This window comes from Rhinopithecus bieti, unplaced genomic scaffold, assembly GCF_001698545.2.
Source record: "Rhinopithecus bieti isolate Rb0 unplaced genomic scaffold, ASM169854v2 scaffold_12155, whole genome shotgun sequence".
Taxonomy (NCBI): domain Eukaryota; kingdom Metazoa; phylum Chordata; class Mammalia; order Primates; family Cercopithecidae; genus Rhinopithecus; species Rhinopithecus bieti.
The window spans coordinates 1798311-1820569 of NW_016807423.1; the positions used below are offsets into that span (position 1 = coordinate 1798311).

Sequence of the window (22259 nt, forward strand, 5' to 3'; positions counted from 1 at the left end):
CTTTTGTGTAAGGTGGGAGATGAGGATCCAGTTTCATTCTCCTACATGTGGCTTGCCAATTATCCCAGCACCATTTGTTGAATAGGGTGTCCTTTCCCCATTTTATGTTTTTGTTTGCTTTGTCGAAGATCAGTTAGCTGTAAGTATTTGGGTTTATTTCTGGATTCTCTATTCTGTTCCATAGTCTTTGTGCCTATTTTTATATCAGTACCATGATGTTTTGGTGACTGTGACCTTATAGTTTGAAATCGGGTAATGTGATGCCTCCAGATTTGTACTTTTGCTTAGTCCAGCTTTGGCTATGTGGGCTCTTTTTTGGTTCCATATGAATTTTAGGATTTTTTTTTCTAGTTTTGTGAAGAATGATGGTGGTATTTTGATGGGAATTGCATTGAATTTATAGATTGCTTTTGGCAGTGTGGTCATTTTCACAATACTGATTCTACCCATCCATGAACATGGGATGTGTTTCCGTTTGTTTGTGTTGTCTATGATTTCTTTCAGCAGTGTTTTGTAGTTTTCCTTGTAGAGGTCTTTCACCTCTTTGGTTAGGTATATTCCTAAGTATTTTATTGTTTTCGCAGCTATTGTAAAAGGGGTTGAGTTCTTGATTTGATTCTCACCTTGGTTGCTCTTGGTGTATAGTAGAGCTATTGATTTGTGTACATTAATTTTGTATCCTAAATCTTTGCTGAATTCATTAATCAGTTCTAGGAGCTTTTTGGAAGAGTCGTTAGGGTTTTCTAGGTATACAGTCATATCATCAGATGCAAACAGCAACAGTTTGACTTCCTCTTTACCAATTTAGATACCTTTATTTCTTTCTCTCCTCTGATTGCTCTGGCTAGGACTTCCAATACTATGACTACCAATACACGTTTTCTTTATCCAGTCCACTGTTGATGAATACCTAGATTGATCCCATGTCTTTGCTATTGTGAATAGTACCGCAGTAAACATAATGAGTGCATGTGTGTTTTTGGTGGAATGATTTACTTTCTTTTGGATATATACCTGGTAACGTTGGGGAGTCTAATAGTAATTCTATTTTTAAGTCTTTTTTTTTGAGACAGAGTCTCGCTCTGTCACCCAGATTGGAGTGCAGTGGCACAATTTTGGCTCACCACAACCTCTGCCTCCCAGGTTCAAGCGATTCTCGTACCTCAGCCTCCTGAGTAGTGGTGACTACAGGCACGCACCACCACGTCTGGCTAATTTTTATATTTTTCACCATGTTGGCCAGGCTGGTCTCCAACTCCTGACTTCAGGTAATCTGCCCACCTCAGCCTCCCAAAGTGCTGGGATTACAGGCGTAAACCACTGTGCCTGGCCTCTGTTTTTAATTATTTGAGAAGTCTCCAGGCTGCTTTCCATGTGGCTGAATTAAATTACCACCAATAGTGTGCAAGTGTTTTTTTTTTGTTTGTTTGTTTGTTTTTCTGCAGTCTCACCGGCATCTTTTTTTTTTTTTTTTTAACTTTTTAATAGTAGCCATTCTGATTGGTGTGAAATGGCACCTTGTTGTAGTTTTGGTTTGCATTTCTCTGATGATTAGTGATGTTGAGTATTTTTTCATGTTTGCTGGCTGTTTGTATGTCTTCTTTTGAGAAGTGCCTGTTTGCATTTTTGCCCATTTTTAATGAGGTTGTTTGTTTTTTGTTTGTTGAATTGTTTAAGTTCTTTATAGATTCTAGATATTAGCCCTTCGTCAGATGCATAGATTGAGAATATTTTCTCCCATTTTTGAGAATATTTTCTCCCATTCTGTAGGTTGTCTGTTTATTCTGTTGATAGTTTCTTTTGCTGTGTAAAAGCCCTCTAGCTTAATTAGGTCTCACGTCTCAATTTTGTTTTGTTGCAAATATTTTGAGGACCTAGTCATAAATTCTTCCCCAAGGCCAGCGTCCAAATGGTGTTTTCTGGGTTTTCTTATAGATGATTCTTACAGTTTGAGATCTTATATTTAAATCTTTAATCCATCTTGAGTTATTTTTGTATATGGTGAAAGGTAGTGGTCCAGTTTCATTTTTCTGCATATCTCTAACCAGCTACCCAGCACTGTTTATTGAATAGGGAGTCCTTTCCCCATTGCTTATTTTTGTTGGGTTTGTCAAAGATCAGATGGCTATAGATGTGCTCCATTTTCTTTACTCATCGTATTTAACCCATCACCAACTCCTGATGGTTCTGCTTTCTAATTATCTCTTGAATCAGTGTAAAATTTATCTGCCACCACCACCTTGGCCAAACTACCATCATCTCTTGCCAGAATTATTGCACTTGCCTAACTGGTTCCCCCAGAAACCACTCTTGACTTTCTCTTCTCTGTTCTTCACTTTTTGTTGTTGTTGTTGTCAGTGAGATCTTTCTGAAAAGACAAATGTGATTATATCACTGGCCTACTGAACACATTCTAATGACGTCCTGTTCAAGTTCAGCATGGCTTGGGCCTGCTTGCCTCTCACTGGTCTTTGTATAAAAATCCCAAGTATAGTATACATGGCCCTGCAGAATATAGCCCTTGCCTACCTCCCCAGACATTGTTGCCCTGCCCTTCTTTTGCTTCCTTGAATTAGACATCTGTTGAACTGTAAAAGGGCAAGAATCATACACCAATGCATACTCAAGACCTGACACATGGTAGATACCAATAAATATCAGTCGACTAAATAAAAATTGTGTGCCAAGATGGAGATGGATATGTTCATTTTCTGGATAGTGGTGATGGTTTCATGTATGTCAAAACTTACGTCAAACTTAACGCATGTCAAAACTTAACAAATTATATTATTTAAATAGGTACAATTTATTGCATGTCAATTCCTTTTTCGAGTCTTGGCACTTTCTTTTTATCTTGCCTTTTTTACCCTTCTTTGCTTACCTAATTCCTGCTTATCCTTCAGTCTTTGCTTCAGTGTATTTCCTTGGTTCTAGTTTGGAATCAGCCTTCCTAATCCCAGTAGGTTAGGTATCCCTATTGTATATCCTATACTTTCCTTGAGAACATTTGTCATAATTATATATAATAATTATATATAATTAATGTTTAATGTCTTCTCTTTCCTTATAATCCTTCATAATTATAGAAAACATGCCTTTCTTCTTCGCTGATACATCCTAGGGATATATTATAGGCACTTAATATTTGTCAGCTGAATTAACAAATGAAATATATATTCATTTATTTATTCTGCAAACATCCATCAAGCCGTACCATGAACCAGGTACTACTATAGGTTCTGGAGTTACCACAATGAATAAAACAACTTTTATCTCAGCCCTCATGGATCTTATACTTAAAGGTTGACATAGACCATTTTTAAGTATATGTGAAATATATAACTTTTAAGTATATATATTGACTCAATAATCAGATGGTAGTAAATACTATGGTGAAAAATAAAGCAGAGAAGTGGGGGAAATAAGTAGTGCTGAGGCATGTGGAGAATTTGTCTCATTGCCCATAGAGACATATGTGGATTAGAACCTGGGCACTGAGGGATGACCTGGAAGCTCTGGACTCCTTGGAGTGACAGGGCGTAGAAGACATTATGAAATTAGTTCTGAAAGTCTGAAGGCATAGTGAAGTTGTGAGTGTTGAGTAAAGGGAAGATCAGGAGTCATGTTAGGATTACACAGAGTCCTGGGTTCCTTCTGTTCATCTTGCAAATGGCGATGTGGAAGTTTAGGTGATGTTATCTAAGTTATATAAAGGTCTGGGTCTTTCCCTGGGTTATTGTTGATAGATTTATTAAGTATTGATCATGGGCAAGATCTTGTGGGATAAATGAAAGTAATATACCAGACTTCATTTTCTTCCTCCTTTCAAGGAACTCACTATCTGGTCGACAAGACAAATGTGTAGAAAAATAATTATGATGTAAAACAATGTAATAAGAGTAGTAGTAGAAATGTAAATGTGCTAAAGGATCACAGAAGGCAAGAATAATTGCAAAGAGTTAAGGGTATGGGGCAGAAAGGGAAGATGGAAGGTGGATAGAGGAAAGATAAAATTTCAGCAAGCAGAAATCGTGGTAAATGCATTCTAAGCAAATGAACATCTTTATTTGGATGCCTTTCTTCTGCCTCAAACACAGCATGTCTGAAGCCTCATATTTTTTGACAAACTCAGATCTTTCTCCCTATTTCCCTATATATAATCATTCTCCCATATAGACAAATTATGAACCTTATAACCATCTTCTCTCTCTCTCAAATAGTAATGACAATGATTACCACTTACTGATTAATTGTAATAACACCTTGCTAGATGTTTTACATACGTGATCATGCAACTGGTATGATCTCCCTCACAACATTCAGAGTGAAAATGCAATCCATCTCTTATTTTTCTAATTTAAATTAAACCACCCCAACCCCTATATACTATATTTAGCAGAGATCAGTATTATCCTTTCCTATGTATTATCTGAAATACAGTCATTTTCCTTTCCCCTGTATTGTCTGAAAACTTCAGAGAGTTTGTTCATTACAGACAGAAGGTGTATCTGATTTCTGCTTCTAGGCAAGGAAGAATCTTGGTTGGTGACTCACAGTCTGCTATTGCTGTTCTTTGTTTCCAGGTGTACAGATGTCAAACACTTATCCCCACTGTCTGATGCTACTGGTCCCTACACAGCAAAATTTCACTACTCCATCTTTTGGCAAAGGCCAGTAAGGTCTTTTTAAATGAAGATGACTCCATAGACAAGTATATTCTCTTAGTACTCCAATTGATTAGGGTTTTAAAAATATTTTTTTTCTTCAATAATAAATTAACTTTAGCTTACTTTAACCTTTAAAATTTGTGTTTAACTTTTCGCCCTTTTGTAGTAACACTTAGCTTGAAGCACAAACACATTGTACAGGTCTAAAAAATTTTCCTTCTTCATCTTTATTCTGTAAGCTTTTTTCAATTTTATTTTTTAAAATTTTACTTTTACGCTTTTTTGTTAAAATGAAGACACAAAGATACGCATTAGCCTAGGCCTACACAGGGTCAGGATCAATATCACTGTCTTCCACCTCTTTATCCTGTCCCATTGGAAGGTCTTCAGGGACAATAACATGTGTGGAGCTGTCATCACGTAGTGTAACAATTCCTTCCTCTGAAATACTTTTTGAAGAACCTGCTCGATACTGTTTTACAGTTAACTTTTAAAATATAACTAGAAGGAGTACACTCAAAAATAATGATTAAAAAGTATAGTACAGAGTAAATACCTTCATTATAATTATCAAGTGTTATGTACTATACATAATTGTATGTGCTATACTTATGTGTGACTGGTAGTTTAGTAGGTCTGTTTATACTAGCATTACCACAAGTACATGAAGCTTTACACCATGATGTTATGACAGCTATGATGTCACTAAGTGACAGGAATTTTTCAGCTTCATTATAATCGTACAGGACCACCATTATGCATGCGACCCCCGTTGACCAAAATGTTGTTATGCAGCACGTGACTGTATTTGTTTTAATATAATTTAAAACATATAGCAAAGTTATAAGAATAGTATAGAGATACCAACAACAAATGTGAGGATGTGGAGCAACTAGACCTCTCCTCTTGTACCTTCATGGTGGAAATGGTCCAAACCACTTTGGAAAAAGGTCTGGCAGTTTCTTATGAAACAACATATGCAACTACATATGACCCAGCACTTCCACTCGTAGGTATTTATCAGTAGAAATAAAACATGTTGGCCAGGCATGGTGGCTCATCCCTGTAATCCCAGCACTTTGGGAGGCCAAGGTGGGCAGATCACTTGAGGTCAGGAGTTTGAGACCAGCCTGGTCAACGTGGTAAAACCCTGTCTCTACTAAAAATACAAAAGTTAGCCTGGTGTGGTGGTAGGTGCCTGTAATCCCAGCTACTTGGGAGTCTGAGGCAGGAGAATGGCTTGAACCCGGGAGGCAGAGCTTACAGTAAGCTGAGATTGTACTGCTGCATTCTAACCTGGCAGCCTGGGTGACAGAGCAAAACTCCATCTCAGAAAAAAAAAAAAAAAAAGACATGAAACATGTCCACAGAAAAACCATGTATAGTAGCATAAATTGGAAATATCATCATTAGGGGAATACTTAAACAAACTATGATAGATTCATACAGTGGACTACTGATTAGCAGGCTAGCACAATGATAGCTCACTGCAGCCTCAATCTCCCAGGTTCAGGCAGTCCTCCCACCTCAGTCTGCTGAGTAGTTGGGACTACAGGCACACACCACCATGCTTGGCTAATTTTTTTTTTTTTGGTAGAGACAGGGCCTCTGTATGTTGCTCAGGCTGGCCTTGAACTCCTGGCCTCAAATGATCCTCCCACCTTGGCCTCCTAAAGTGCTGGGATTACAGGTGTAAGCCACCTCACCTGGCCTGCAGTTTCTTACTATGAGTGTGGTTGAACATCTTTTCATATGTGTAAGGACCATTTAAAAATTGAATGCATTTTAATATCTTTCCTTGTAAATTATCTGTTCATGTCTTTCCCCTATTGTTTTCTTTCAGTATTTAAAAGGGATTTGTGAGGGGTTTTGCCTCACATTTTAGAAGGAATCTTGTTTTTTTTCTCTCAGTTTTAAAAGGAACTTCCATTTTGTTATTTTCCTCTTGATTTTATAAGTTAAGTAGTAATTTGTTGTCTTTTGACTTTATGTTATTTGGAGCCATAGAATAATTTTGGTTTTGTTACCATTTTATATAGCCAAATATAACAATCTTTCTTTAATTCATCTGAATTTTGAATAATAATTAGAAAACTTCTCCTCACATCTAGGTTGTAGAGAAACTTATCTATGTTTTCTACTAGTACTTGTTAGTTTCTTTTTCTTTTTTTTTTTTTTTGAGATGGAGTCTCACTCTGTTGCCCAGTCTGGAGTGCAGTAGCATCTTCTCAGCTTACTGCAACCTCTGCCACCTGTGTTCAAGCTGTCCTCCTGCCTCAGCCTCCTGAGTAGCTAGGACTACAGGCACACACCATCACACCCAGCTAATTTTTGTATTTTTAGTAGCGACAGGGTTTCATCATTTGGCCAGGCTGGTCTCAAACTCCTTACCTCAGGTGATCCATCCACCTTGGCCACCCAAAGTGCTGGGATTACAAGCATGAACCACCACTCATTGCAGCCACTGCCCCCTGGATTCAAGCAATCCTCCAACCTCAGCCTCCCTAGTAGCTGGAACCACAGGCGTGTGCCATCACGCTGGCTATTTTTTTGTATTTTTAGTAGAGGTGAAGTTTTGTCATGTTGCCTAGGCTGATCTTGAACTCCTGAGCTCAAGTGATCCACCCACCTCAGCCTCCCAAAGTGCTGGGATTACAGATGTGAGCCACCACTCCTGGCCTATTTATGCCTTTTATCATGCCCACAATGACCTTTTCTTTAACTTAATATTTTGCTATGTGATTTGTCCGTTTTAAATGGTATCCTTTGAATCACACTATTACCTTTACCATAGTTAATGATTTTTTTTTTACTTTACACTTTCTTTTTCTTCTTCACAGAACATATATGATATTAATACACTACTTTTAAGTTCTAATTTGAAAAAATATAGAAGCTTTTCCTTTGTTTTTTATTGAGAATAAATTCATGCAACACAGCCATTTTAAAGTTTAGTGGCATTTGGTGCATTCAAAATGTTATGCAATCACCACCTCTCTCAGAACTTTTTCATCATCCCAGCAGAATATCCTATACCCATTAAGTAATTATTCCCCATTTCCCTCTTCATGCATCCCTTGGCAACCTCTAATCTACTTTCTGTCTCTATGGATTTGCTTATTCTGGATATTTCATGTAAAAGGAATCTTAACAATATGTAATCTTTTATGTCTGGTTTCTTCCTCTTAGAGTAATGTTTTTTGAGGTTTATCAAAGTTGTAGCATGCATCAACAGTTTATTCTTTGTTATGACTGGATAATATTCCATTGTGTAAATATGCCACAATTTGTTTATCCATTCATCAGTTGATGGACAGTGGGTTGTTTCCGTCTTTTGGCTATTACACATTTCTGTGTAGTCATGTGTTTTCATTTCTCTTGGTTATATACCTAGGAGTAGAATGGCTGGGTCATATGGTAATTGTGTTCAACATTTTAAGGAACTGGCAAACTGTTTTCCACAGTAGCTGTACCATTTTACATACTTACTAGCAATGTTACAAGGGTTCCTATTTCTCCTGATCCTCGTCAATACTTGATAGTTTCTGGTGTTTTTATTATAGCCATCCTAGTGGGTGTGAAATGGTATCTCATTGTGGTTATTTGCATTTTCTCTTTTTTTTTTTTTTTTTTTTTGAGATGGAGTCTGTCTCTTTCACCCAGGCTGGAGTGCAGTGGCCAGATCTCGGCTCACTGCAAGCTCTGCCTCCCGGGTTTACACCGTTCTCCTACCTCAGCCTCCCGAGTAGCTAGGACTACAGGCGCCCGCCACCTCGCCCAGCTAGTTTTTTGTATTTTTTTTTAGTAGAGACAGGGTTTCACCATGTTAGGCAGGATGGTCTCGATCTCCTGACCTCGTGATCCGCCCGTCTCGGCCTCCCAAAGTATTGGGATTACAGGCTTGAGCCACCGCGGCGACTGGCCTGCATTTTCTTAATGATTGATGTAACTGTCTTTTCAAAATGGTTATTGCCCATTCGTGTTTTTTTTTTTTTTTTTTTTTTTTTTTTTTTTTTAAAGATAAGGTCTCACTTTGTTGCCCAGGGTGGAGTTGGGTGCCAGTAGTGTGGTCAGGCTCATTGCAGCCTTGAACTCCTGGGCTCAAACAATCTCCTTCTTAGCTCCTGGTAGCTGGGATTACAGGTGTACACCACCATGTTCAGCTAATATTTAAATTTTTTTGTAGAGATGTGGCCTTGCTATGTTTCCTGGGCTGATCTTTGAACCCTGGCCTTAAGTGATCCTCCCAGTTTGGCCTCCCAAAGCTGGGGTTATAGGTGTGAGCCACCATGCCCAGACTATATGTTCCTTCTAGTCCCTTTTATATGGTAGTTTAAAAGTTGATGGATTAATTTTTGTTTCAACATAATTTATATGGAAAAATGAACAAAGTATTATTTTATAAAGAATGTGATAAACTTGAAATAGATTTATTATGAAGATAGATGTTATTTTTCAATATAAACAAATATTTAACTCTGTGTTCTGTATTCCCATGTGGATGCAATGGGTAATGAACCTGTTATAGATAAATGAAAGGAAGATTTAACTCATATACTACAGTTATATATGTTCTTTCATCCTTAACTCCATGATTTAATTTGGTTACCTTAATGTATTTTGTTAGGAAGATTTTAAAAAGCAGTCTCTTGATAGTGCTTTGTAACATGTATGCCAATATGTGAAATTACTTTCATCCATCAGGTATAAATTTAACAATGATATAGTGTTTATGTATGCCTTATGTGAGCATAATCATTCCATAAAGATTTGTGCTAAAGTATATATTCAGTTGATGACATTTATCATGAAGCCTGAAAACGCAGTATGATTTTCAGTTGGTACTTACTATTGGTAGATTATTTTACTGTGTTTGTACATGTAACAATCATGTTTTTGTTTTTCTTTTAGTTTTAGAGACAAGGTCTTGCTCTGTTGACCAGGCTCGCATGATACGGTACGATCCTAGCCCACTGCAGCCTCAAACTCCTAGACTCAAGCAACCCTCCTACATCAGTCTCAGTTAGGACTATAGATGTGCCACCATGCCCTGCTAATTTAAAAAAAAATTTTTTTTTTTGTAGAATGGAGTCTTACTATATTGCCCAGGCTGGTCTCAAACTCCTAGCCTCAAGAAGTCCTGGCGTCTTGGCCTCCTAAAGTGCTGGGCTTACAAGGCATGAGCCGCCATGCCCAGCCACAATTATTAATATGTATTTTGAAGAGTTTTGTTGTTATTGTTATTTCTTTAAGCAGCTGTGATCTTATGGTGTGTTGATACAAATTGAAGGAAGAAAAAATTAGTATAAATATTACAGGACAAGTACTATAAGAAAAAGTGTCTGTATTTGGTATATTATAAAGGGTTCAGTGTCTACCTTTGAGAAATGAATATTAGCTATCCGAGGGAGGCTATCACTGTTTATAGCTTTGTCTGCTCCTTTTAGAGAAACTTCATGATGCTCTAGAATATGCCATTAGTTACAAGCTTTGGATCTCACAAAAGCCTGAATACATCTTTGATTGATTATATATTAAAGGAAATAGCCCACAGCATGGTGCCAGACAAGTGCAGAGCCCAACCAATTTGATCCTTAAGTAGGGAGAAGAATTCTATTCACTATTAAGAGGTTAGATTATAAAATGTAGCAATTATTTCGGCCTAAATTGGTTTACAGCTATTTTTTTTCCCAATGAAACTTCTCTTCAAATTGTGTGGCAAGAAGACAGTTTTCATTTTGATGACCTTTTTTGCATTATGTTTTTCTTCAAGTCCTCCCACCCTACCCTTTGGCCTACTCTATTTAGTGTTCAAATCTGAATCATAATGTGCATCTGGAGGGATCCTGAATCATGTGACTGACTGAAGTGTCTCATCATTTATGAACACTCTTTGAAGGTCTAATTTTGATGTAGTATTTGGTTATATCATGACTAAATGTGTTCCCTCTCTTGATGGCTTTATGGGTTTGTGCATATGTAACATTATTTTTTCTCTTTTTATCCATATACAATTTTTTTGTGTTTTTAAATTACAAAATGGAAAAAAGAATGACAGCCACATTGGGCCTTGACAGAGATCCTTTCACTTGAAGGACCACTCCTGTAATGAATGATTTTGATTCAAGTGAATATTCATATATTTCTCTGAGTCTCATTTATATGAAATGACAGATTGCAAACCATTTTGTTTGATTACAATCCTTTCACCTTCATTATCTTTTATGTCTATTTAAACTCTGGATTTGCCGTATCCATCTTGACCCTCCCCCATATCTCTCTGTTTTTATTTTTTTTATTGCAATTTTCCTCTTTTCTGTGGGCATTCACAGATTGTTTTGGAGTTCATTAAAAGGAAGTGTGTTGTCTGGGTAGAAAATTACATTTGCATGCTTGAGAGAGGCCTAAGAGCTTTTGTGGGGTTTGGCATGGATCTTGTGTTTTTTGGGGGTATGGGTGATGAGAAAAGGGAAGAATAAGAAGAAGGGATTTTTAGAAAGGAGAAAAGTAAGAAATGTTGAGATTATTTCTCCTATCCCCATTTTTTTTTCCATATTATATATATCCAACTGGTGTCTTCCTTTTTTTCTGCATGTATAAACCACTTAACTAACAATGGAACAGATTAAGAGGTCTTTCTTAGAACTGTATTTGAATGCACAGTTGTGTTCTGCAAAGCAGAAAACGTTTTCTATATGGTAATTCTACACTTACAAGTGAAGCTGGCAAGTTGATAAATACATCTATCTGTCTATCTCTTTTCCTTTGTGGTAATTGGAGGGAAATTTTTAGAAAGTTGTCTCTTGAATTAGTATGACATTTTATTTAAACTAGTATCTATATAGAAGTTTAGCCATGTTTTGATTTAGAATTTCTCACTTTCAAGATTTAGATGTTTAGGTATAATGTTTAGCCCTTTTGAAAGTTGATAATGTTCGCCGGGCATGATGGTTAATGCCTGTTGGTCCCAGCTACTTAGGAAGTTGAGGCAGGAGATCTCCTGAGCCTGAGAGGCAGAGGTTGCAGCGAGCCAAGATTATACCACTGCACTCCAGCCTGGGCAAGAGTGAGACTCTGTTTAAAAAAAAAAAAAAAAAGTTGATAATGCTAATCTTTTCTTTTATTAAAGATGATGTCACTTGTTATTCAGAACATATCATTTTTGTCCATTGGGACATGAGGAAACCATAAACATTTATAATAACAGAACTGTATTTCTCAGCCTTGAAAACTTAGAATTCAGTTAGGTTCATAGTTAATAACAGAAATGTGGGTAGTATAGGACCAAGTATGGTCATGTGGTGAGTCAGGAGTGGACTGGGAAATCAGGGCGTTACTTTGACTGTACTATAAAGCATATTCATAGGAAAGTAAGTTGATTTATAGAGCTGGCCAATGGAGCTTGTAGTCAATATGAGTATGTATGTATGCAATTGCATGTGTGTGTATAGTCTATAAAGTCTGGAAACAACTTTGGAATGCTGAGGCGGGTGGATCACTTGAGGCCAGGAATTTGAGACCAACCTGGCCAGCATGATGAAACCCTGTCTCTACTAAAAATACAAAAATTAGCCAGACGTGGTGACGTACACCTGTAATCCCAGCTACTCGGGAGGCTGAGGCACGAGAATTACTTGAACCGGAGAAATGGAGGTTGCAGTAAGCCAAGATTGCACCACTGCACTCCAGCCTGGGTGAGAGTGAGACTGTCTCAAAAAAAAAAGAAAAGTCTAGAAACAGACATTTCTATTTTATACTTTATTTTTTTTTCAAATCAGTTAAGTTTTTGATGACATGATATTTGCTTTTGTTTCCAGGCTATGGTTACAACGTGGTAACATGGTAGGTATATGTATAAATGAATAGTTCTAAGTGCTGAAAAAAGCTGGACTACATCATCAACTTTTTATTCTCTATTGGATATTCCCATTGGCTTAAAAACATACTTTTATTTCTTAGTAAAAATCTTCTCTTAACTCTGCTTCTACCAGTTATTGTCCTATATCTTTACTGTCTTTTGTAGCAATACTTAAAGTTATCTATACTTGTTAACTCCAATTTCTGTCTTAAATCATTTTCTCTTAAATCTGTTTCAACCAGTGTTTACTATGCCAGATCCATTCTCATCAGAGCCACCTCTACATTGCCAGTTGTCATTTCTCAGTTCTTTTCTTACTTGAATATCAGCAGTTTTTGGTATAGTTGATCACTGTCATCCTTGATTCATTTTCTTCATGAGGCTCTTAGGGTACCACACTCTCCTAGTTTTTCTCCTACCTTGTTAGCAGCTCCATCTCAGTCTCCTTTGCTCGCTCTTCCTGTTCTCTTTTTTCCTTGAAATCTAAAAAATAGTGTTTTAAAATATCACAGAATAAAGGTGACTTTTTTCTTTCGATGTACAGTTCTGTGAATTTTAACAGATGTATAAATTTTTGTAACCTATACCATAGCCAGGATATGAACAGTTCCATCACCCCAAAAACCTCACTCCATTATAGTTACACCCTTAACACTTGGCAGCCACTGATCTGTTCTCCATCACTCTAGTTTTGGGTTTTTTAAAGAATGTTGTATAAATGGAAATATGTAGTGTGTTACCTTTCTAGATGGCTTCTTTTACTCAGCATTGCCTTTGATATATTCCTCTAAGTTGTTGCCTATATCTATGGTTTGTTCTTTCTTTTTGCTGAGTAGTATTCTGTTATATATAAATGTACTACAAATTGTTTATCCTGTTAAAGGATATTTGGGTTGTTTCTAATTTTTGGCAGTTATGAATAGAGCTGCTATAAATGTTGATAACCAGTTTTTTCTGTTTTTTTTTTTTTGTTTGTTTGTTTGTTTGTTAACATAAGTTTTCATTTCTCTAGAGAGAAATCCCAGGAGTGGGATTGCTGGGTAATATGGTAAGCAAGTGTATATTTAACTTAAGAAACTGACAAATGCTTTTCCAGAGTGCCTGTACCATTTTGTATTCATGCCAGCAAAGCGTGACAGTTCTGGTTCTGCATCTTCATCAGCACTTGGTATTGCCAATATTTTTTATTTTACTCATTTTCATAGGTATGTAGTAATATTTCATAATGATTTTAATTTGCATTTTTCTAAGAGCTAATGATGCTGAACATTTTTTCATGTACTTATTTGCCATTTGTATATTCTCTTCAGAGTAGTACCCACATCTTTTGCCTATTTTTAAATTTACTTGTTCATATTCTTACTTTTAGTTTTTAGAGTTCGTTATATATCCTAGATGCAAGTCCTTTATTGGATATGTGTCTTGCAAATATTTTCTCCCAGTCTGTGGCTTGTTTCTTCAATATTTTAATAGCGTTTTGCTAGAGCAAGAGTTTTGATATTAATAAAGTCCAACTTACCAGTTTCTTCTTTTATGGATTCTGCTTTTGGTGACGTGTATAAAAACTCTTTGCCTAATCCCAGGTCACAAAGATATTCTGCTGTGTTTTATTCTAAACATTTTATACATTTTTGTACAAAATGTGAGGTTTAGATTGAGGTTTGTTTATTCATTTTGTATATTGATGTTCAATGTTTAGTGTTCAGTGTCCAATCCTATATATTAAAAAGATTGTCCTCTCTTCATTGAATTGATTTTATTTCTTTTTCAAAATCGATTGGCCATATTTGTGTGGAGATAGGGTCTCACGCTGTTAGCCCAGGCTGGAATCCAGTGGCACAATCATAGCTCACTTGCAGCCTCAAACTCCTGGGCTCAAGCAAACCTCCTGTCTCAACCTCCCAAGGAGCTGGGACACAACAGTTGTGCACCATCATGGCCAGCAATTTTTTCTTTTTTGTTTTCTAGAGACAAGATTTCGTGATACTGCCGTTGCTAGTCTCGAACTCCTGGTCTCAAATAATCCTCCTGCCTCAGCCTCCCAAAGTGTTGGGATTATAGGCTTAAACCACCATGCCTGGCTGCTTTATAGTATTTCTTAAAGTTCATGTGGTTCCTCTAACTTTATTCTTCCCTTTCAGAATTATTTTAGCTCTTCCAGTTCCTTTGCCTTTCTGTATAAATTTTAAAATTACCTTGTCTGTATTTTAAGAAATCTGAGATTTTGACTGATATTGCATTAAACCTATATATCAATTTTAGGAAAATTGAAATCTTCACTGTATTGAGTCCTCAATCTGCGAACACAGTATATCTCTCTATTTATTTAGGTCTTCCTGGATTTCTTTCATCCCGGTTTTTTTTTTTTTTTTTTTCCATCTTGGTGGTCATATTTATTGGAAGAGTTTAAGAAAAATGAAAATACCATTTCACTTAAGAAGTTGTGAGTTATCTGCAAATCAACTCATTGCAGGCGTGGAAGAATCCCCAAAATTATTTCTTAATATCAAAATGTATGCAGGTTTCTCTTTCGAATGTTTTGTACATTTAGAAAGGCCACTGTACAAAGTCTTCTGTTTTCCATACAGGACAAATTATTTGTTTCAGCCAACTCTCAGTGGAGGGGCAACCAGGACAATGCCATCTCCCCGGACAAAGAGCATTGGAATATTCTGTTTCGTTGATTTATATATCTCTTCATATGTTTTTTCATCAATTTCTGTAGTAGTTCACAGTTTCTTCCACGTCTCCCAAGATCATATTTAAATGTTGATCATAAGCATGTAATCTGCCTCGAAGCTCTCGATCATTTCTCATCTTCACATAAGTTCGCTCATCTAGGCTGAGCCTGATAAGATCCAGGGGCTTCTCTACAGTGTTGGTAGTTTGTTGCTGGTCTACGTCGTCCGCCATGTTTCAAACCCTGCACCCTTTCCCTCATCACTGTTTTATAGTTTTCAGTCTATAGATGCCTACATGTTTTGTTAGACTTATACCTAAATATTTTACTTTTTGAAGTTATTATGATTGGTTTTTTAAAATTTTATGTTTGTATTTGTATATTGCTAGCATAAAGAAATATGTTTGGTTTTTGTATGATGATCTTGTAACTGAGTCCTTGCTAAATGCACTTTTTAGTAAATTCCTTGGGAGTTTCTAGGTAGACAATCATGTTATTTTTGAATAAGGACAGGTTTATATCTTCCTTTCCAATCCGTTTATTTTTATTACGTTTTCTTCCTGTGTTGCACCAGCTAAGATTTTCAGTACAATGTTGAATAGGAATGGGGAGAATGTACATGATTGCTTTACTCCTGATATTAGGAAGAAGGCATTGAGTCTTTCAACATTTAGTATTTTGTACGATGGAGGATTTTTGTAGATACCCTTTATCAGGTTGAAGAAATTTACTTCCATTCTAGGTTTGCTAAGAGTTTTGTTGTTGCTGTTGTTTTTAGTCATGAGCAGATGTTGTATTTTGTCAAATCCTTTTTTCTGTGTCAAATTGTATGATCATATGCTTTTTCTTCTTTAGACTGTTAATATGGTAGATTACATAAATTACTTTTCAAATATTGAACCAGCTTTGCATTCACAAAAGAAAGCCCACTTTGTTGTGGTATATTATTTTTTGTATATGTTTGTGGAGTTGGTATGCTGATATTTTGTTGAGAATTTTTGTGTCTGTCTCCATGGAAAATATTGGTCTGTGTTTTCTTTTCTTCTTCTTTTTTTATTTTGAGACAGAGTCTCACTCTATTGCCCAGGCTGGAGTGCAGTAGTGCAATCTCAACTCGTTGTAACCTCTGCCTCCCAGGTATAAGCAATCTTCCCACTTCAGCCTCTCAAGTAGCTGGGACCATAGGCATGCACCACACCCAGCTAATTTTTTTTTTTTTTTTTTTTTTTTTTTTTTGGTAGAGTCAGGGTTTCACCATGTTGCCCAGGCTGGTCTCAAACTCCTGGGCTTGTACGACCTGCCCACCTCGGCCTCCCAAAGTGCTGGGATTATAGATTTGAGCCACTGTGTCCAACAGTCTGTGGTTTTCTTCCTTGTCTTTTTTTTTTTTTTTAAATACTGTTATTGTCTGGTTTTAGTACAGAGTAGTGTTGGGATCATGAAATGAGTTTGGAAGTATTCCTCTTTCTTTTTTCTGGATGAAATTTTATAAAATTGGTATTATTTCTTCTTTAAATATTTGGAAGAATTTACCTGTGAAACCATCTGTCACTGGAGATTTATTTTTCAGAAAGTTTTTGGCCACATATTCAATTTCTCTTGTAAATATAGAACTATTGGCCAGGCACCATGGCTCATACCTGTAATCCCAGTTGCTTGAGTCCAGGAGTTTGAGACCAGCTTGGGCAACGTGGCAAAACTCCATCTCTACAAAAAGTACAAAAAATTAGCCAGGCATGGTAGCATGCACCTGTGGTCCAAGCTACTAGGAGACCAAGTTGGGAGGATCTTCTCAGCCTGGGATGTCAAGACTGCAGTGAGCCATGATTGTGCCACTGTATTCTCTAGCCTAGGTGACAGAGTAAGACCTCATCTCAAAACAACAACAAAAAACGAAAAGACTATTCAGATATCTGTTTAATCTTTGGTGAATGTTGGTAGTTTGAGTTTGTGAAAAATCAGTTCATTTCATTAAAGTTGTCCAATTTGTATGTGTAGTTATCTCTAATAATTATTTTTATTTATTAATTTTTTTGAGACAGGGTCTCACTTTGTCACCTAGGCTGGAGTGCAGTGGTGCGATCTCGGCTCACTGCAGCCTCAACTTGCCTGGGCTCAAGTGATCCTCTTACTTTGTTCTCCTGAGTAGCTGGGACCACAGACATGCACAACCATGGCTGGCTAATTTTTGTAGTTTTTGTAGAGATGAGGTTTCACCATGTTGCCTTGGCTGGTCTAGAACTCCTGGGCTCAAGCAATACACCCACCTCTCATATAGTAATATGAGACAAAATCCCAGCCACTGTGGGATTACTGCCTGACCCTTTTATTGTTACATGATATTCTTCTTTATCTGTGTTGTTTTTTTGTGTGTTCAGAGTCTACTTTGTCTCATATTACTATAAACATTCCAGTTTTGTTTTGATTAGTGTTTACATGGTACATATATTTTCCATGTGTAAACATTTAATTGTTTTGGTCTACCTATGTCATTATATTTGAAGTGAGTTTTTTTGTAGTCAGCTGGTTTTTGATAAATCTTATGGAGTATATTGATAGTTGTTGTTTTAGTAGGCAGTCTATCTGGTTGGGTTCAGACCGCAAGTTTCAACCTGGCTGCTATAGCCTACAATTCCAGTGAATGTCACTTCTGTTTATTATATGCTGAATTGGACAGATCTACATTTCTCTACTTGGGCTGGGGCCAGAAGTTCATAAACCAGTTTATGGGCTTGCTCTCCTGAGTTCTTCATCTCTGTTCTTCATCTTCTTGATCTCCCTAGTACTTTCTGGTTCCCTGAGGAACAGAATCCTTTTCTGTTCTCTCACCAGAAACTTAGAACAGTTACCCCTTTCTGATGTATACTTGCATATCTAGGTCCAAGCAGCAGGAAAATGGAAAAAGACAAAGTGAGAATTGGCCTCATCCTCTTAAAACTACTGCTTCACCAAAAGAGAGGAAAGTCTCCCTTTTTCAGAATTTTGACTTCTGATGATTCCTGTTGCTACTGGTGCAGCTGCTGCTGCTGCTTTCACTGCCATCACTATAGGATTGCCCGGAGGTTGGGATGTGAGAAGATGGAGAAAAGAAAGTGGAAAAAATGGGGATTTTCACACTCTCTGAGTATGAGGAGTTCTCTTTCCCATTCTTTGAGAGGCTTTTCCTGGATCTCTCTCTGTATGCACCCAGTGATCACTACTGGGCTTTTGAATGTGTTGAATTCAGGCTGGGTATACTAGAGGGAAATAAAAGGATAAACTCACTGCTGGTTTAGTGGTACTTCAAATTCTGGTCTCCTTTCCCAGTCTGTCTGCTACTAATGACTTTTCAGCATCTTCAAATACTACTTCATACATTCTTTCCAGGTTTGAAAGCTGCCTTCTGTGGGGGAGAGAGAGTAAAGTGTGCTTACTCCATCTTATCCATCTCTAGCAGCCTAATCTTTTTAACCTATTTATGTCTTTATATTTTAAATGAGTTTGTTGCGGGCAGTGTATGATCGGATCTTGCCTTTTTATCCAATGTAATAATCTCTGCCTTTTTTATTAGGCTGTTTAGTCTGCTTACATTTAACATGGTTGTTGATATAGTTGTGTTTAAATCTACCATCTTGCTATTTGTTTTCTGTTTGTCATCTGCTGTTTGTTCTCTTCTTTTTATTTTTCTGCCTCCTTTTGATTCTCTTTTATGATTCCATTTTATCTCCTTTGTTGGCATATTAGCTGTATCTTTTTGTGCTTATTTGAGAGTGTATAGTATATACCAGAGGTCAGCAAACTTTTTCTATAAATGTCCAGATAGCCTAAATGTTATAGGTTTTGTAGATCACACTATCTGTTGCAACTACAATTCTGCCATTGTTGCACAAAAGCAGCCATAAACAATAGATAAATGAATAACTATGGCTGTATCCCAATAAAACTTTATTTACAGAAACAGGTGGCAGGTCAGATCTGGCCTGCAGGCTGTAGTTTGCCAACCTTTAGTTGTACCTTCAGCAACATCTACTTTCAAGTGATACTGTACTATTTCACTAATAGTATTAGTACCTTATCACAGCATACTTCCATTTCTTCTCTACCAGCCTTTGTGCTGTTTTCACACATTTACTTTTATACAAAATGTAAACCTTAAAATACATTGTTATTGTTTTTCTTTTAATAGCTGTGTTTTCAGGAGATTTAAATAATGAATGAAGTCATTTGAATTTATCTACATTGCGACTGTTTCCAGTGTTCTTCATTTTATGTGCAAATGCATATTTTCATTTGGTATTATTTCCTTCCACCTGAAGGACTTCATTTAAAATTTCTGCTGTTGCTGGGCAGGATGTCTCACACCTGTAATCCTAGAATTTTGGGAGGCTGAGGTGGGAGGATCACTTGAGTTCAGGAGTTTGAGACCAGCCTGGGCAACAAAGCAAGACCCTGTCTCTACCAAAAAAAAAAAAAAAAAAAAAAAAGAAAGAAAAAAGAGGGAAAAAAAAAAAAAAGAAAGCAAAAGAAGGAAAGAAAAGAAAAGAAAGAAAGAAAAAGGAAAGAAAAGATTAGCTGGGCATGGTGGCATATACCTGTAGTCTCAGCTACTCAGGAGGCTCAGGCAGGAGGGGGGATTACTTGAGCCCAGGAGTTTGAAGCCGGGCATGGTGGCTCATGCCGTAATCCCAGCACTTTGGGTGGCCAAGATGGGAAGATTGCTTGAGACTCTGTCTTTACAAAAAAAAAAGAGAGAAGGAGAGGGAGGGAGAGGGGAGGGAGGGAGAGAAGGAGAGAGAGAGAAAGAGAAAGAGAGAGAGAAAGAAAGGAAATGAAAGGAAAGGAGGGGAAAGGGAAGAAAAGAAAAGAAAAAGAAATTAGCCACCATGGTAGCATGCATCTGTAGTCCCAGCTAGTAGGGAGGCTGAGGTGGGAAGATCACTTGAACCCAGAGGTCAAGGCTGCTATGTACCGTGATTGAGCCATGGCACCACAGCCTGGGTAACAGAGTGAGACTGTGTCTCTTAAAAAAAGGGACAAAGGGCCAGTGCAGTGGCTCACACCTGTAATCCCAGCACTTTGGGAGGCTGAGGCAGGTGAACCATTTGAGGTCAGGAATTTGAGAGCAGCCTGGCCAGTGTGGTGAAACCCTGTTTCTACTAAAAAATACAAAAATTAGCCGGGCATGGTGGCAGGTGCTTGTAATCCCAGCTACTCGGGAGGCTGAGGCAGGAGAATTGCTTAAACCCAGGAGGTGGAGGTTGCAGTGAGCTGAGATTGTTCCACTGCACTCCAGCCTGGGCAATAGAGCAAGAATCAGTCTCAAAAAACAAAAAAAAAGGAGAAAAGAAATTTCTGCTATTGATGAATTATTTCAGCTTTTCATAATAAGCCCTTGTCATCTACATGTGAGTTAATGTTAGTGAGGATAGGAGCTGGTTGCCAGGTGAATCACTCATGAGATTAGTGGTTTGGAACCTTCACTCCACCCGACCCCCTGACCTCCCTGGGGAGGGGAGAGGGGTTGCGTTTTGAGCTAGTCACCAGTGGCCAATGATTTAATCAGTCATGCCTGTATAATGAAGCCTCTATCCTCATGTCCCATAGTCAGCCCTGTGGAACCTGCTTATTTGAAAAGTTGACCTCCCATATGTGTGGATTGCAAGTCTCATGAATACTGTATTTTCTTTTCTCTTTCCTTTTCCTTTTTTTTTTTTTTGAGATAGATTTCACTCTTGTCGCCCAGGCTGGAGTGCAATGGTGTGGTCTCAGCTCACTGTAACCTCCTTCTTCTGGGAGGATTCTCCTGGGTTCAGGCGATTCTCCTGCCTCAGCCTCCGGAGTAACTGGGACTACAGGCACACACCACCATACCCGGCTAATTTTTGTATTTTTAGTAGAGATGAGGGGTTTCACTATGTTGGCCAGGCTGGTCTGGAACTCCTGACCTCAGGTGATCCACCCACCTCGGCCTCCCAAAGTGCTGGGATTACAGGTGTGAACCCCCGTGCCCAGCCTTTCTTTTCATTTTTTAAAAATTTTCAGGAATACTGTATTTTCTGTTTATGTTTGGTTGAAAAAAAATCCTTGTATAAGTTGACCCATGTTGTTCAATCCCATGTTGTTAGGGGTCACTTGTGCATGTTTCCTATTTGTGGAGATACATATTTAGGCAGTTTCATAGAAATGGGATTGGTAAGAAAGTAAACCCCAGTGTTGGAGGAACTGCTTCCAACACTTTCCACCATTACCACCCTAATTCAGGCCAATGTGATCTCTCCCGTGATTTATTTACAATAGCCATGTAACTGGCCTCCCTGTTCCTACTCTTGCCTCAGTACAGTATATTCTCAACACAGCAGCCAGGATGATAGTAGTCTGCTTAAAATGCTGCAAAGGTTCCTCGTTTAACTTAGAGTAAAAGCCAAATTCCATACAGTAGTTTACGAGACTCCAACTAATCTGTCACCCTTCCCTGCGTTACTCCTCTAACTTCTCTTTTACTGTCCCACTAGCTCATCTTGCACCAATCATAATGTCCTCCTTGCTATTCTTTGAACATGCCAGGCACGTTCCTGTCTTTGGATCTTTATATTGTCTGTTGCCTCAGCTTGTAAAGTTTTTGACTCAGATATTCACATGGGCAAATCCCTCATCTTCTTCAAGTTTTTGCTTAGTTGTTACCTTCTCATGAGGAAGGCTTACCCTGTCCACCATATTTAAAATTACAATTTACCTTCTAGCCCTTTATACCCAACCTTGATCTACTTTTTTTTTTTCTATAGCACTTGTCTTCTAATATACTCCAATTTACTTATTTTTTGTTTATCGCCTTTCTTCTACTAAAATAGAAGGTCCACAAGGGCTGGATAAATATTTTTAAAAATCTGTTTGGATTAGGTGCTGTGGCTTCTGCCTGCAATCCCAATGCTTTGGGAGGCCACGGCAGGAGGATCACTTGAAGCCAGGAGTTCAAAACCAGCCTGGGCAACATAGCAAGACCCTCTCTTTTCAAAAAATAAAAAAAATTAGCTGGGCATGGTGGTGTATGCCTGGAGTTCCAGCTACTTGGGAGGCT

At 37.7% G+C, this 22259-nt stretch overlaps 1 protein-coding gene and 1 pseudogene across 1 annotated transcript in view; one reads left to right on the top strand and one right to left on the bottom strand.

Annotated features, from left to right (window-relative positions):
• ZSWIM5 (zinc finger SWIM-type containing 5) overlaps positions 1-22259 on the top strand; it is a 184584-nt gene that overhangs the window by 46074 nt on the left and 116251 nt on the right.
• On the bottom strand, positions 15129-15438 carry LOC108535660 (U6 snRNA-associated Sm-like protein LSm3 pseudogene; annotated as a pseudogene).